The following is a 14788-nucleotide window of genomic DNA, read 5'->3' as shown; positions in this document are numbered from 1 at the left end:
AAAAAAAAACAGGTTTAAAATATACTTTACTTTAATAAACTAACTGTAAAAATGCTTAATGTTTTCATTTAAAACAAATGATTAAAGTTCTAAAGCAGAAAAATTAGCCATTTAAAATACAAGTAAAAATTGTGCTCCACTTTATTGAAATAATTTATTGAATAAATTACAAATAGTTCTGTCATTGATAACGCATTTTAAAATAATTTCGTATAATTATTCATCAATTTTATGACTTAAGAAGATCAATTATCCAAATGAGACCCAGATCTTTTATTGGCTTTACCATTAGTGCTCCCAAGAGAAAATTGGAAAAGCAAAAACGAAAACTCACATAAAAACTCGCCAAGAATAAATGCCCGGAAGCGTTTTAGTTCCTTTTTGGTGGTCAGTGTTCGGCCTAAGGACGGAGATAAAAAAAAAAAAAACAAAACGGGCAGAGATTCTACTGCTTTGCGTTTTGTTTTCAATCAATTCATTAATCACTCCAACCAGAGAATCTGGACAAGAGTTTTTTGTTCCATCTGCGAGGCTGCTGTTTAGTTTATATCGCTGCCTTCTGCTTCATTTGTGCCCCGAAACGTGTTAATGTCAAATTTGGGAAATTAATCAAATTAAACGAGTGAGTGAGTGAGAGAGGGTGAGAGGGAGAGGGAGCGATACACCTAGGAGCTGTCTGCTAATTTTCCATTATTCATTTTCCTTTGGGCACTTTGCTTCCTGTTTCGCTGGCTTGCCAATTGAAATGTTTTTTTTTTTTTTTTTTTTTTTTTTTTTTTTTTTGGCTAGTTGCTTTCACTGACAAAATGTCAACGACTGTGTTGACACTCGCGGCTGGTGTGAAAATTAGTCTCGGTCGTTAAAATTGAAATCGGGGCAAAAACTAAAAGTTGATATTTATACATATGCACGTTTTATATATATTTTCCTATCCATACGACGGCGAGTTTCCCTAGCCTTCTTATCGCTGTATGTGAAGAGTTTTCCATGTCCCGAACACGGTTGAATTATTCATTTGTCTGCGACATTTTTATACGTTTTCCTTCAGTAAGACATCGCGGGGAATTTTTATTAGTTGGTCATTAAAGTATGTTCCTCCACGTAAGTGTGTGTAAATTGTCATAAACAACAATGCCGTAAAGCGAGCGTTTTACAGGAAACGCCCCAGAAGTTTTGGAGTCGGAAGGAAATATATGCAGATAATTATTAGGTAAGATATGTTCAGTAAAGCTCAAGTTATTGAAATATTGATTGGAGAAAGCACAAAAGTGTATTTGCATTTTCTGTACCATAAATTATTAATCTCTGACATCATTTAACCATTTCCATTCTATGAAATTATAATAAATTGCTCACTTTACAGATAAGTAACACAAAAATAGCCAGTCCTCGATAAAAGAGTCATCTCCACAACTGCCGAATGTCAAGATTGGGCACCAAACAAAAAAAAAACAAATTTATGAAGTAAGCAAGAAACGGAAAAGAAAACCAAAGAAAATAAGGCCTCAGCAATCGAATTAAATTTACATAAAAGCTAAATAAATAACACGCAGGCCTACCACAAAAAGCGGATAAGTGGGCATTTGTTTATAGACTGCAGATGTCTCCATCAAAGATACAACCAATTTCACTGCTAAACATAAAACATCAGGTCTGCGAAAAAATAAAAAAATGCTTTATAAAAAGGAATTGCTAATATTATTACTAATCAGCTTTTGGGGGCACTCGAGTTTTGTTATATATACATACATACATAGATATCTCTGTTCATATTCGTATATATATTTCTCAACATTGTTTACACTTGGATGCAAATTAGTTTTGTGCCTGAAATGGCGCAGAAAATTCCATTCCCAAACTGTTTTCGATTCCAGCCAGTTTCTTTCTGCATAATGCGGATGCTTTATATGTATATACAATGTAGCCACCCAAGATATATATATATATATATACATATATAGACGAACGAATCTATTTGCAGTAGCTGCATAAGTGTGGATTTATTTTATGGAGCACTCGACTTAAACTAACCGAAATGAAACACGTCGCCTGTTCTCAAAAACGTTGGGTGGTCATCAAAATAAAAAGTAACAAATTCTTTTCCTACTTCAGCTGAATGATGACGCAGAGAAATATATATATTTGTATATACTTTTCTGTTGGCTTTGCTCTATATATTTGCTGAGGTATAGTTGTATGCAAATTTGTATGTCAAATATATGGGTATATACCCTACATGCCAAGATGTGTGTACCTCATCGGATACAGATTAAAACAATTGTTAAAGAAGCCTAAGCTGCATAATAATATTTTATTAATTAAAGGGTATTATATATTCGCATGAACATTTTTCAATGCTTATTGCGCGTTATGCATGTTTAATTGAATAACACTTTGGTGTGAGGAATGTCAGACCAAAATTTGATTAAAATCGTTGGCAGAAAATAAAGGAATTGCTTTGGAAAAGATTTTAGCTCTCCCTCAATAAAAAAGGTGTTGGATAACAGTCCTCCTATTTTTATTGAAAATTGATTAATTTAATTACACATCTCAGTCTCTCACTTTGCCAAGCGATTTAATATCCCGGGCAATGCCTTGTGTTACGATTAAATCGAAATGAAATGAATTGACATGAAATAGAATAAAATACGCACCATTAATTGCATACTTTGAGGCGCCATAACATGGACACTCATAAAAATCAATAAACTGTTGACATTGCCCATTGGAATTGAACTCAAGTCATGTGGAAAACTGATTTGTCTGCAGAATATATGCGTATACTGTTTTTGGTACAATTTATATTACATTTTGTTTGTGCATCTAATATTGTTGTGGAAAACTCAAGTGGGAGTACAAAGTCCCTTTGGGATCCTTGGAATTTCACAATCTTTCACAGCAAATGTTTTCATTTTTTACATAAACTGATTTGGATTCTTAATTTTAGCCAAAGTATTCGAAATAATTTATTCAATTTTTGAGATTGTGGCAGAAACTAAGTTAAAAAAACAAAAGAGTGAAAACTACTATACTAGATATTTTAGAAAATAAAAACACTTTAAATGTATGGGCTAGAAAAATGGCAAAAAAAAAGTATAGATAGGATAAGCTTTGAGCTCAATACTAATAAATTTTGGGATATTTTAACATTTTTTAAAATTTATTTGGTTTGGTGTAGGGGAAATGCAAGCATATATTTTCAAAACATTTCTTCTCGTCTTACAGGATAATTTGTGTTTGCCAAAAAAGCGATCAAGTTATTTTAAAAATAAATAGCTGCCCAAGAGAGGAAAACCAAAAACCGGCTCACTTTCAACAGCTGCAAGCCCATCCACACAATCAAAAAATCATACCCAAAAAAGTGTGTTTTTATTTTTGCATATGCCAAAATAAAGCGAAATCAAGAGGGAGAGGAGGGTAGAGAGAGGGGAAAGAGAGCAGCAAAAACGAGTCGTCTAATAATTTGTAAAGAGGCTGGAGAATCGACCCCTACTCTTATTGTCTTGGGACTCAAATTATATGCATATACAGTGTATGTGAGGCTTCCTCGGCATAATTTTTTTTTCGACTGTCAGATTTGAATTCTCAACGGCGGAGGGCAGACATAAATCTTTATTTTGATTTATTTATTTAAAAAGATTCTGCAAGAGAGAGAGAGAGAGAGAGAGAGAGAGAGTGCATAGTTTTCAATTAAAAGCTTTCCAGCAATGAGCGAAAAAGATAAAGGATGTTCGATGCCGCTGGAAGAATCTCTCTCTTGTTTTGATTTTTTTAGTAAAAGAAATTCTTAAGAGAGAGAGAGAGAGAGAAAGAGAGAGGGAGTGCATAGTTTTTAATTAGAAGTTTTCTAAATAAGACAAAGGATGTTAGATGTCCCTGGAAGAAATCTCCCGCGTTTTTCGTTGGTGCAGCTTTTTTGGTTACGTTTCGTCGTTTTTTCGTTGATGACCTTGAAAAGCTTTATCTAAAAATCGAGTGCAATCAACTTTATAAACACTCGCACACAATCAGAGTGAATACGCACACAGGTACACTTGCGTTTGTTTCCCCCCACATTTCACACACGCACACACATTTGATATTTTACGGGGCTTTGAGAATCAAATCGAGCCAGAGCGTTAGGTAAAGTCTTGGAGCTCGCTCTCCCACTCCCTCTCTACGTCTCTCTCTCTTTCTCTCTCTGGAGTCTCCTGAGTATTGGTTAGCCGCACATAATAATTATTCTAGATCCCCAAGTTCTCAAATTCTCAAAATATCTGCGAGTTCTCAAAGTATCTGGCCAAAGGTGGTCGCTCTGACGTTCGCTGTTCAAAAAATGCCGCTCTTGTTTTCACGTTTTATGGCATCGCTTTGGTTTCAATTTCGGTTTCTTTTTTTTCTGTGTTGGTAATAATAGGGCTTTAGTTCAAAGGCTTTTGGCCAAACAACCCAAAATTTTGCTCGCCTCTTTGCGAGTGTGTGTGTGTGTGTGTATGCCGTTTGGGAATTAGGCAACAGGTAGCAGATAGGTGAAAACTAAAAGGTACTTTTTTTGGGGGTCTGCCTATCTACTAGATATCAATGCAGTTAAAACCGGAACTTGGAAATGTTTAAAAATAAAAACACATTCATTTTGGGAAGGCTTTTTTCTAAGGTGCATTTTTTATATATAAATACATAGGTTTATTTTTATCGTTTTAAAAATATAAATAAAGCAAGCAACTTTTTTTCAACTTTTGTAACGTATGCAATGATTTCTGTATTAAATTACAGTATACTAATATTAAACAATATAAATTATCGTTAAAATTCACTTGCTTTGCGGTAAAATTACAGTTTGAAGTAAAATAATAAAAATAATAAACAAATTTTAAATGGTTTAAATTTGCATTTAAATTCACTTGCTTTCCGATAAAAAATAATTAAATTTGCTAGTCAAATTATATGTTTTTTTTTTAAATTAAGTTTTTAAAAAAACATATATTTTTTTAACATTGAAGTTGGCAATTGTTATGTATGATTATATTTTGGACTGCAACAAAATCTTATTTTCATTGAAAATTTAATGCTCCACTCCAATTTTTCTTTAATATTAAAAAAAAGACACCTTGAACACAAATTTATAACTTTGACGTTATCTATGACGATTCTATAGTTTGTTAAGTTATTACGCAGTTATCTTAGGTTACATCGAACAAGGTTCCGGTATCTGCTTTCTGATCCGTGACTCATGCACCCTAATCAGTCAAAACTATAGTTTATATGGGACTACCCTCCGCCTCCTTCCTTCCTTCCTTTCTGCTGGCCAGGCCTATTCAATCACTCCGAATTCAACTAATACTCATAAAACAAACCAGAAAAATACTTTGACAAAGCAAATATTTGGCATATATAATGGGCATTCCTGAGTCGTTTTCAAATGTTGTTTTTTGTTTTTAGTTTTTTTTTTTTGCCTTTCGGATGCTTGCATTAGCCACACACACACACACACACAGGCAGAAAATCAACACACAGCTTCGGACTGAATGCCTACCAACGATCTTTTTACGCCCAGCCAACGAACCTATGACATCAACATTATTTCGGCCAAAAAAGCCAGCTGAAAATTATATATTCCGTATATTTAAATTTCAACAGAGCAATGAGCAAGTAGTACGATGGAAACTACGGATCTCCACTAAGAGTCGAGATTGTCTTTAGCTTTTCCCCCACCATTTAGACAAAGTTGATTGCCCAATTCGCCAGAAAACCAGATGAGCTAATAGCCGGCTGCTCTACGACTTTTTAGACTGGGCCACAACAACTTTGACTCTAGATTTTTAATTAAGATAATTATAGTTGGCGGTGGCCAAAAGTACTGGGAAAAGAGTGTTGTATGCAGACATCAATGAAATGGTCTTCCAAATGAGTTGAAACATTTGTCTCGCTTCCTGCGCCGCTTTTGTGTCCCAAATGTCAGTCCGTTCGTCAAATATTTGTGGGTCGAGCGAGCGATTTTTTCAATTTTTTTTTTTGCTTATAGATAAACACAGACGTCAATTAGTTAATATGCTTTTAAAAAAGGCAGCGCACTGCGAACTGTGGTCCACAGTATTTCAGTGTTTCGACTATGACTAAACGAGACACATGACTAAATACAACAAAATCACAGATAGAGGCTGCGAATGGGCGAATGAGATACGGTATACGACCGACCATAATAATCACACGCTTCTTTCGCTCAAGTACAGTACGGCTCGAAAAAATCCGCAAGCGCTTGCAATTTTGTGGCTTATTTTCCTTTTTGTCGGTGGTTTACCTATTATACAACAAATACACCGCTGGGCCCAGCGGTGCACAGAAAAAATGAGTATCAAATCAAATTCATTTGAAGAAGCAAACAGCACACAGACACACAGACACGCAGCAGTGGGGAACAATATATGGCATACATAATATTAAAGAAATCGCACCCAAAAAACCAAATTGGCATAAACTACGCCGAAAATAAATTGAAATCTAAAAATGAAATTCAAATGCGGCAAACGCCCCAAGAGAAGCCGCAGTTCGCGAAACAACACAACACAACACAACAAACAAACAACAAATCAAAATCAAAATAAAGCACACAAAAAGGCTGAATAAAGCACAACAATGTGGATAAGTGAATGTGTGGAGGAAATAGAGAATCAAATATCCAGCAATGTCAATCGCACTTCCATGTGAAGAAACTGCTAAAGATTTTAGGGAATTCCATAACTAAATTATTTGTGACCCTGAATTCTCAGTCAAAACAATTTGTAAACAATTTGAATTGCATAATATTGGTGTATTTCAATTAAACCTTTTTTTGTGCTGTCAACAATTTCAATTTATGTAAAAAAGATTCCCAAATTATTATTAAAACTACAACCTAAATTAAAACACGTTTGCAAAATTGCATTGAAAAACTATTATTTGAATTTCCAATCGAAATTATTTGTTAAAAACAAATATTAAGAAATAAAAACAAAACATTGAATATGTTAAAATTTTGAAAAAAAAAGTTCAAGTAATTTCTTGTTTAATTTCTTATCCAAAATATAGAACGTTTTAAGTTAAAATTTCGAAATTACAAAAACCTTTGCCTACGCGTTTAAAAGAAAATAAATTAAGATCAGACAAAAGCTTAAAAAATGTTTGGATTGCCAGCCGCATAGCCAACTGTAATGAGTTTGATTACGAAGAATTTCAAGATGGCAACAATTTTTTAACTACTATTTAAATAGCAGTTAAGAGACCTTCAACACATTTGCGCAGAACTTCAAAAAGAAATTAAAATTATAGCACAACTCGTGCAGCGGTACGTACAGACACAGAAAAGTACAAACAAAAAAGACAAAATGAGGCATACAGAAACCAGTTTACCTGGAACAAAACAAAAAAATTCGAAAAAAAAAAATACAAACAAAAATTGGTCTGATATTGTACGTAAGCAGTAATTGAAGTTAACGTAATTATAAACGTAGTCCCGGCCAACAAGAATCATGTGCAACACATACAAAAAAAAAAAAAAGAGGAACCAAACCAGCGACTCCAAGTCGAATAAAAAAGTATCTTATATATGTACTTTCAAGTGTCGAGTGAAGAGAACGGATCCACAACTGGCGCGATGGTCAAGCTTAATTTCCCAATTAACATGAAAAACTTCAAAGGGACAAATTCATTTACGCTTCACAGCAACTTTGTCGCGAGGGAAGCAATCGTGTAAGTCCAAAAACGTGCGACTCGACTCCGGAGTTTTCCCCCAGAGAAAGGGAGAATCGGAGAATTGGAGAAGTGGAGACAAGGCTCTCAAGGTTTGCCGAGGACATTGACGCTAAGGTCGCAAAAACCCGCTACCATCGATATATCAGCTACAAAAAGTCCTCCTTTTTTTATGGCATAAGCAATCCTCGTATCTGTATTTTATTTGTTTTACACGAGTAGTAAAAAAACGATATATGTAATACTAAAAACTGATAGCAAACACTCAACATTTTTAAAACTCGTAACATAAATGAAGATGCTGAGTTTTTATTTATTTTAAAATTATTTTGCTGAAACTGAACCACTATTTCTAAAGTCAATCCCTTTAAACATAATCAGATTCTACAACTATAGATTCCCTTAACTTTTTAATTCGACTTCAACTGTTTGAGAGGATTTTTAATGTTAATTTTTCATTTAAATAACCATACATTTTGAAGCTATTTATGTTGTAGTTGACATGCCATGTTCGTTCGAAACCTACCCATTAAATCTGGTTGTATTTCGTTATATGTTCCCTCTACGATTGCCCATTTCTCTCTCGGTTTCGTCGATATTCTCAGTGTTTGTGTGTCTTATCAGCCGATTTCAGTTTTCAAAACAAAGTCCATTTCCATTGTCGCTTGGCCACTGCTCTTGTGTGTGTTTCGCGACTCTACTGTACAGTAGAGACATCGTTTAAAATGCCATTATCTAATCTCCGCTTTACTGCCAGCGTGTGTGGTTCTCCGCGGGTTTATTTTTTCTGTTGAGCGGTGGGGGCATTGACGATAAGCCTAAGCGCAGCATTTTGTTAGTTTCTTCCTCATACTTTTATTAAATTATGAGCGGCAAAGATTAGGTTCAAGGGGCGCCCAAAAAAAAAAACCAAAAAAAAAAACAAAAACTTAAAGAACAAACAAAGCAAAAACTATGAAATAATGTGGTATGTTTGAGGTGTTCGCTTGTTGTGTTTTTTTTTTTTTTTTTGTAATTTTTGTGTAGAACCACCGCCAAACAGGAAAACTGGTTAGACCTGTCCAAAAAAGCAAAAAAAAAAAAAAAAAAAAAAAAAAAGCATCCAAATTGCCGTCAGCCAGTTAATAGCCGAATACAAAAAAAAAAAAAACACCAAGTCTAGCAACAATAAACTAATTAAATCAAACCAAAATACGTCGCAAATTGTTTCAAGAGCTCTTCGCTCTTCGTTCGTCTCGCTTGTAAGAGAGTGATTAGTAAAAATAGCTGAGAATTTTCATTGACGGTATAAATAAAATGTTCTCAAAATAAATATTTCAATATCATATGCAAAACTCGATGCTTTTGGCGCTGATAAAAAAACCCGCACACACACACACACACACGCGGCGGTTTGACAAATGTATCTGTGAGATACGTAAGCGTAGCGTTTGAAGAGCGTGAATAAGTTAGAACCACGAACGAAATAAACCTTTTTAGATTCGTGTGAGCCGATTTACAGTCGGTTTTTCTCAGCTCTCCGGTAGAATTTGGGGTTTGTTTGCCGTCGAGAGATCGCACCGCCCGAGAACGACAAACACCGAGGCAGTTTACAATGTTTGCTCGTGTATTAGCAAAAGAATTCTAACTGAACTCAACGAACGTTTTCTTATGTAATAGGCCTCCTCGAACGACTTCTCTACCTCCATGTCCAAAGATTATTTATTTCAACTCTTCGACCCGGAGTTCTGATAAGTCTTTTGCAAAGAACGATCGTGACGAAATGTTGGGCAACTCAAATGGACAATGAATGACAAACTTGAGTGAAATAATCGCTGTGCTGAGTCATCAGAATTGGAGATGGTTTTATATGGTTTTTAAACTGATGTTTTACTTGTTTATTTAAAAAAAGGCTTTTATTTAAAAAAAAAATACTTAGTTCTGAACGCATTTTCAATTTACGCAAGAAAATTAGATACAAAATGTATATTTTAAATGTTTTAAGCAATCATTGATTTATTCATTTTTGTTTTATGTTTTTTGTTTTCCAAAATAATTTCATTGACAAAGAAAATCTAGAATGTTTTCATTATAAGAAAAATATTTTCTATTCAAATGTAAATATTTTTTTTGATATGTTTAACAAAAAAAAAGTTTTAGAAGTTTTATATATTTAGAAATAAATCTATTTATTGTGCCTTGGTTTGAAAACCAATTTTTTTTTTTTAACTAAATCTTTACCAGTTATTGTAACTCATCATACCTTTTAGTTAATGATTTACGTTGAAAAAAGTCGATCAAACCTTTTTCGCTGACTTCAAGTATAATCCCATAGATAATAATCTACAATAAATGCGTTAATCCATGGTTGTTTAGTTTGTTAGGCGGCATTATATGTGATAATTATTGAATATATAATTTGATTTTGCACATTGATTTGCACTTTTTTGTGTTTTACTTCATTTTGAGAGGTTTTTTTAACGATCAAACAATTTTATTAATTTGTGTGGATAACTGTAAATCGCTTTTTTTTTGTTATTTTTACTTTGTATACAACTTGCAAAGTGAAACCGTTGTGTGTATAAATATAACTTTATATCGATTTGGTTTTTATCTCTTCTTTTTTGTGTATTTTTTTAAAAATATTTTTCAATGATTTTGCCAAGGCTAGCTTGATTTTATTTATGGTTTTTATTTGTATTTATTTCGCACAAAATATATACACCAAGATTTTGAGTGAAATCATATAGTATTTTGTCAGAGAAACTGTTTGGGCGAGAAGAATGTAAAACTATTAATATTGTTTGGTGTTTTTTTCGGGGGGTGGGGCAGCGGGTGAAGAATTTCGAATTTCGTATTTTGAATTTTCCAAAAAGTGGGCAATTAAAATTCACACTGAGCGAAACGCAGTGGAAGCGGAGCAAAATATAAATAAAGATACGCAAAGCGAAAAGCGACAAAATTATGAAATCCGAAAGCGGCAAAGCGACACGAGAGAGCCAAAAAAGAAGAGAGAGCGCGAAGAGAGCGGGGAACGTTTGGGCAGCGGAACGTCACACAGAAATTCCGCAACGAGGAAAATTTCTTTTAAACCCAAATTGTTAAGAAAAATTAATGATGATAACTATTAGATATATGTTGCTTTGCTCCCAAGTAATTGTCGTGTATCTGGGAGAAACTATTTTTTGCAAAGGGAGCGACGAAAAAGACACGCACTCACACACACGCACACGTAAACACACACGCGCACTTTGCTTTGCTTTTTTCTTTCTTTTTGGGCTGCGCCAACTTTTCCTCTTCGTTTTGCTGCGTTTTCTACGTTTTCTACGCACTTTTGTATCCGCAAGATACACGGCTGTAACTTTCAGTTGATCTTTATTCTTTGTGGAACGCCAGCTAAAAGGTAAATAAAGTCGGGACAGACACGCACGGCGAAGAGAGACGGAGAGACACGTCGACAGTGGCCGAAACGTACTGTAGCGAACAGTCAACCTCACCAAACGAAATACAAACTCGAACTGAAACTGAAATGCATCTCACGGATACGCATATCCACCAGCTGTGTGACGTGCTTGGCGCTCTCTTAGTGCGCTCTCCGCCCGCTCTTCGACCTGTGTCAAGTGTCAAGATGGGAGACGGTCGCCAATCACTGTTGCCGGCCTCTTTACACTGCCGCAGTGGGGCGGCCCCATCAGAGCGGGACGGCAGGTGGAGCTGACCACTCTCTTTGCCTCTCTTTGACGCTCTTCGCGACTCTCTCAAGTGCCGGCATTTTCGCTTGGGCTCCACCACAAGCAAAACACAAACAAACACAATAAACAAAGACAAAAACAACATTGCTATTTAATGGCGGCTTGGCGAAAACAAAAGCAAAAAACGAACCCAGTTTTGGATTATTTAAAAACAAAGTTTCTCGCAAGATTTTTAAACAAGATAAGAGGTAAACACTTAGTTTGCATTAACAAGTCATTTTTTAGGCCTTAAAATGCGATATATATAAATCAAAAAGAAAAAATGTTTTAAAACCAAGACAAAACGACAGAAATTTTTACATTTTCAAAAACAGCAAAATAAATAGAATTTATTTTAATTTGTTATTAAATTTTACAAGAATTGTTATTCGTTTTTTTTATACGACTTTTAAAAGACCTCCCTTTTGCTAATTTAAATTTTTTACAGCATGGCCTTGTAATTGAAATAAAATAAGTTTGAAGGGAATATATGTATATTTATTATACAAACAACAAAAAACCGAAAGCTAATTTCGGCAAGCCAAAGTTAAAATTCTATCGATTCTATCATATGATTTTTATGAAACTGATATTATATAATATTTTATGATGTCGAAAAACAGCACGAAATACGCAGTTAAAGAATACAATCGACCGATCTACAAGCACAATTGGGGTACAAATAAACAAAAAATTTTTTTTTAGAAAATTAGAACCTAATGTTTTTAAAAACCACAGGTTGAAATATACTTTTAGTTTTTGAGATACTATGCACATAAGCTTTTTTGAGATAAAGTCTTTCTGAATTCAGTTCTAAATTTGCAATTTCTTAAAAACAAAAAGCAAATACAAATAATATTAACTGTATACTGAGGTTATTTATTACTAAATAGTTTTTTAAAGTTGAAGTAGCTTGAATGTAGTGTTTTAAACAAAAGCGAACCTATTTTAGTTTTGATAATGCTTTTTTTTTGTTTTTTGAAAAAACTTAAAGGTTTTAAAATAATTAAAAAATTATTTGAATATTTATAAAAAAACATAACATTTTGATGACGAAACACATGTTGTGTTTGGGGGCTCCACAAAAAAGAGACCAAAAGTTGAGGAGAGAGTGAGCGAAAGAGGCTATTTGGCCTCTCAGTTGTAGCTTTGTAGCAGGGGCAAAACGCAAAGCAAAATTAAGCACAAAAATAAGCAGAAAAAGAGATGGAAAAGCTCTCCGCGGAACGTCGTCGTCTACGACGGTTGTCGCCTTCAATTTCAATAGCAGCCAGTGCTAGCTGTTCCTACACAAATACCTATATAGATAGTACGTATATTCTGCACGAACCAGCGTATATATATTGCAGCTACTTAGCTACTTTTTATGTCAATTTGTTTTGGATTTTTTTTGCGGTCGAGTTTTGTTTTATAAAAATGTATTTTATTGCCCAAATTTGTCTAAATAAGACGTTGGTTTTAAGCAGTTTTAAGCACTCCCTTTTTGTCTTTAATCAAATATACATATGCTAAATTATGGTTATGTTTGTCTTTTTATAGTCCATACATTTTACTAACTGAGATATAAGAGTTAGACCTTTGTTTGCAATTAGTTTTTCTTTTTAAATCTCGAAGCCCGAAAATAAGTAGTATTAGTTTAACTGTGTGAAAAATAACTTTTCTTGTTGGTTGAAAATGGATTTATTTATGTGAAAATATGAAATTACTTACCCTTGAAAGTTAAAAATTTTGTTAAAGATCTAAAAAAATAAAACAAAATTTTAAAGTTCAAGTAAAAATAAAAATATTTATTTAATTTTGTAGAAAGAACGTTTTAGTTGAAAATATTTTAAATACTTAACTACAAATTTTGGAAATTCGTATTATTGTTAGAAAATTATTAGAACTTAAGATTGTAGAGCATGAAAACAAAACATCCTAATAATATGAAAATTGCTTTCGTTTAGTTTGTGAACTCATGTTAAACATTTAGTTTTTCTAATGTTGCCAAAACTGAACTGAGAATTGAGCTAACCGCTTGCCAATGACATCATTATGAAATTTTGTTGTCTATTTCCTAGCTCCAACGTTCTAGAAATTAAGCTTAATTCCCGCCAAGAATTTGGCAAGCCAACTTAAGATTCTTCCCTGAAAACCCTTCTTTTTGTCAACACTCGAGGTTTTCTTTGGATTTTTCCGAGCCGTAATTATGCATGACAATTGTATATTTTGTGTTTTTGGTTAGCCCTCCTAATGTTGTTGGTGATTTTATGCACATAATGGCCAGCAACACCAAACCATTGCCAAACTGACAGCGACATCAAGAGGAACTTTAATTGCTGACTGTTTAAAAACTTTAAACTTGCCATTTTCTTTATGTCTACGTTTGCGTTTTTTTTTTTGTTAATGTTGCTAACAATTAGATACAAAATGACTCAGAAAAATGATTGAGTGCATTAAAGAATAGAGTAAATCGGGTGACACTTGATGGCCACCCAGCAACCTGAACTGATCCTCCAAATTTTCCTTAAAAGAGTTCTGTAAATTTTAACCTCAAGTTGGGTCTCACTTTTACCTGAGCCAAATCAAGTATAAATTTGTAGAAAAAGAGCAGAGAAAGAGCTGTCAAAAAAGTGAATTTAAAAAAAGCAATTATAAAGCCAGCAGCTATGAAGCCGCGAATTGTTAGAGCGCGGCGTAAGGTAAACTCTAAAAATAAAAATCAAAACCAGTAGTTGCCAACGTGACGCCATAAATCTCTGTGTGCAGACGATTCCCCTCAGCCACCTACTGTTTTGTGGACCCCCCCCCCCCCGCGAAAATCCCCTCTTCATTTTGCCACGCTAGAGCAACAACACAAAATTAAAATCAAAGCCGGGAAGGGAACCCAAAACGAAGGCGTTTTTGGCCAAAACTTCATGCGAATATGATTGTATTTATATTTTTTGATTGTTTGTTTGCCAGGGCCTTTGCCTTGGATTTGTTTGCGGAAAACATTGAACGGATTTTTTCAGTGGCTGTTACTCCATTTGGTTTCAAGGAAAAATTATGAAAACTAAAAAATATATAAGCATTTTAAGATGAAAAAAACTATATTTAATATAAAGAATATGTGTTGTCATAATTACAACATTTACAATTGTAATTATCATTATTCCTGAAAATTTGGTTCGACTAATATTATTTTAATGTCGTTAAAAGACGTTGATTAGTAAGTTGGTAGTTTATATATCAAGCTAAAAATAAAGTTATAATTTATTTTTATGTAAAAATAGTATACTTTTATGCCTTCTGTAATTTTGAAAAATTTTATATGCACCCGTTAATAATAAATATTGGAATATATGTGTAAAAAAAACATGATACTGATCATAATCTGTTAAAATCAGGGAATG

The 14788-nt window shown here is 33.8% G+C and overlaps 1 protein-coding gene across 3 annotated transcripts in view; it reads right to left on the bottom strand.

The window, feature by feature from the left end:
* LOC108141773 (neurogenic protein mastermind) overlaps positions 1-14788 on the bottom strand; it is a 91835-nt gene that overhangs the window by 67880 nt on the left and 9167 nt on the right. Inside the window, exons 1-2 of one of the 3 annotated variants that reach the window (XM_041710242.1) lie at positions 11016-11192; positions 9947-10449 (exon numbers count right to left, since the gene is read on the bottom strand). The exons of 1 other annotated variant lie outside the window; for it this stretch is intronic. The gene's annotated coding sequence lies outside the window, so the exon portion shown is untranslated. Of the gene's footprint in view, positions 1-9946; positions 11193-14788 lie in introns of those variants that run through there. One more of the 3 variants, XM_017265275.1, reaches the window with a different exon arrangement.

Source organism: Drosophila elegans, unplaced genomic scaffold (assembly GCF_018152505.1).
Source record: "Drosophila elegans isolate 14027-0461.03 unplaced genomic scaffold, ASM1815250v1 contig_814, whole genome shotgun sequence".
Classification (NCBI taxonomy): Eukaryota; Metazoa; Arthropoda; class Insecta; order Diptera; family Drosophilidae; genus Drosophila; species Drosophila elegans.
Note: the sequence above shows the minus strand (reverse complement) of the source record. Positions and strands in the feature narration are given on the sequence as shown.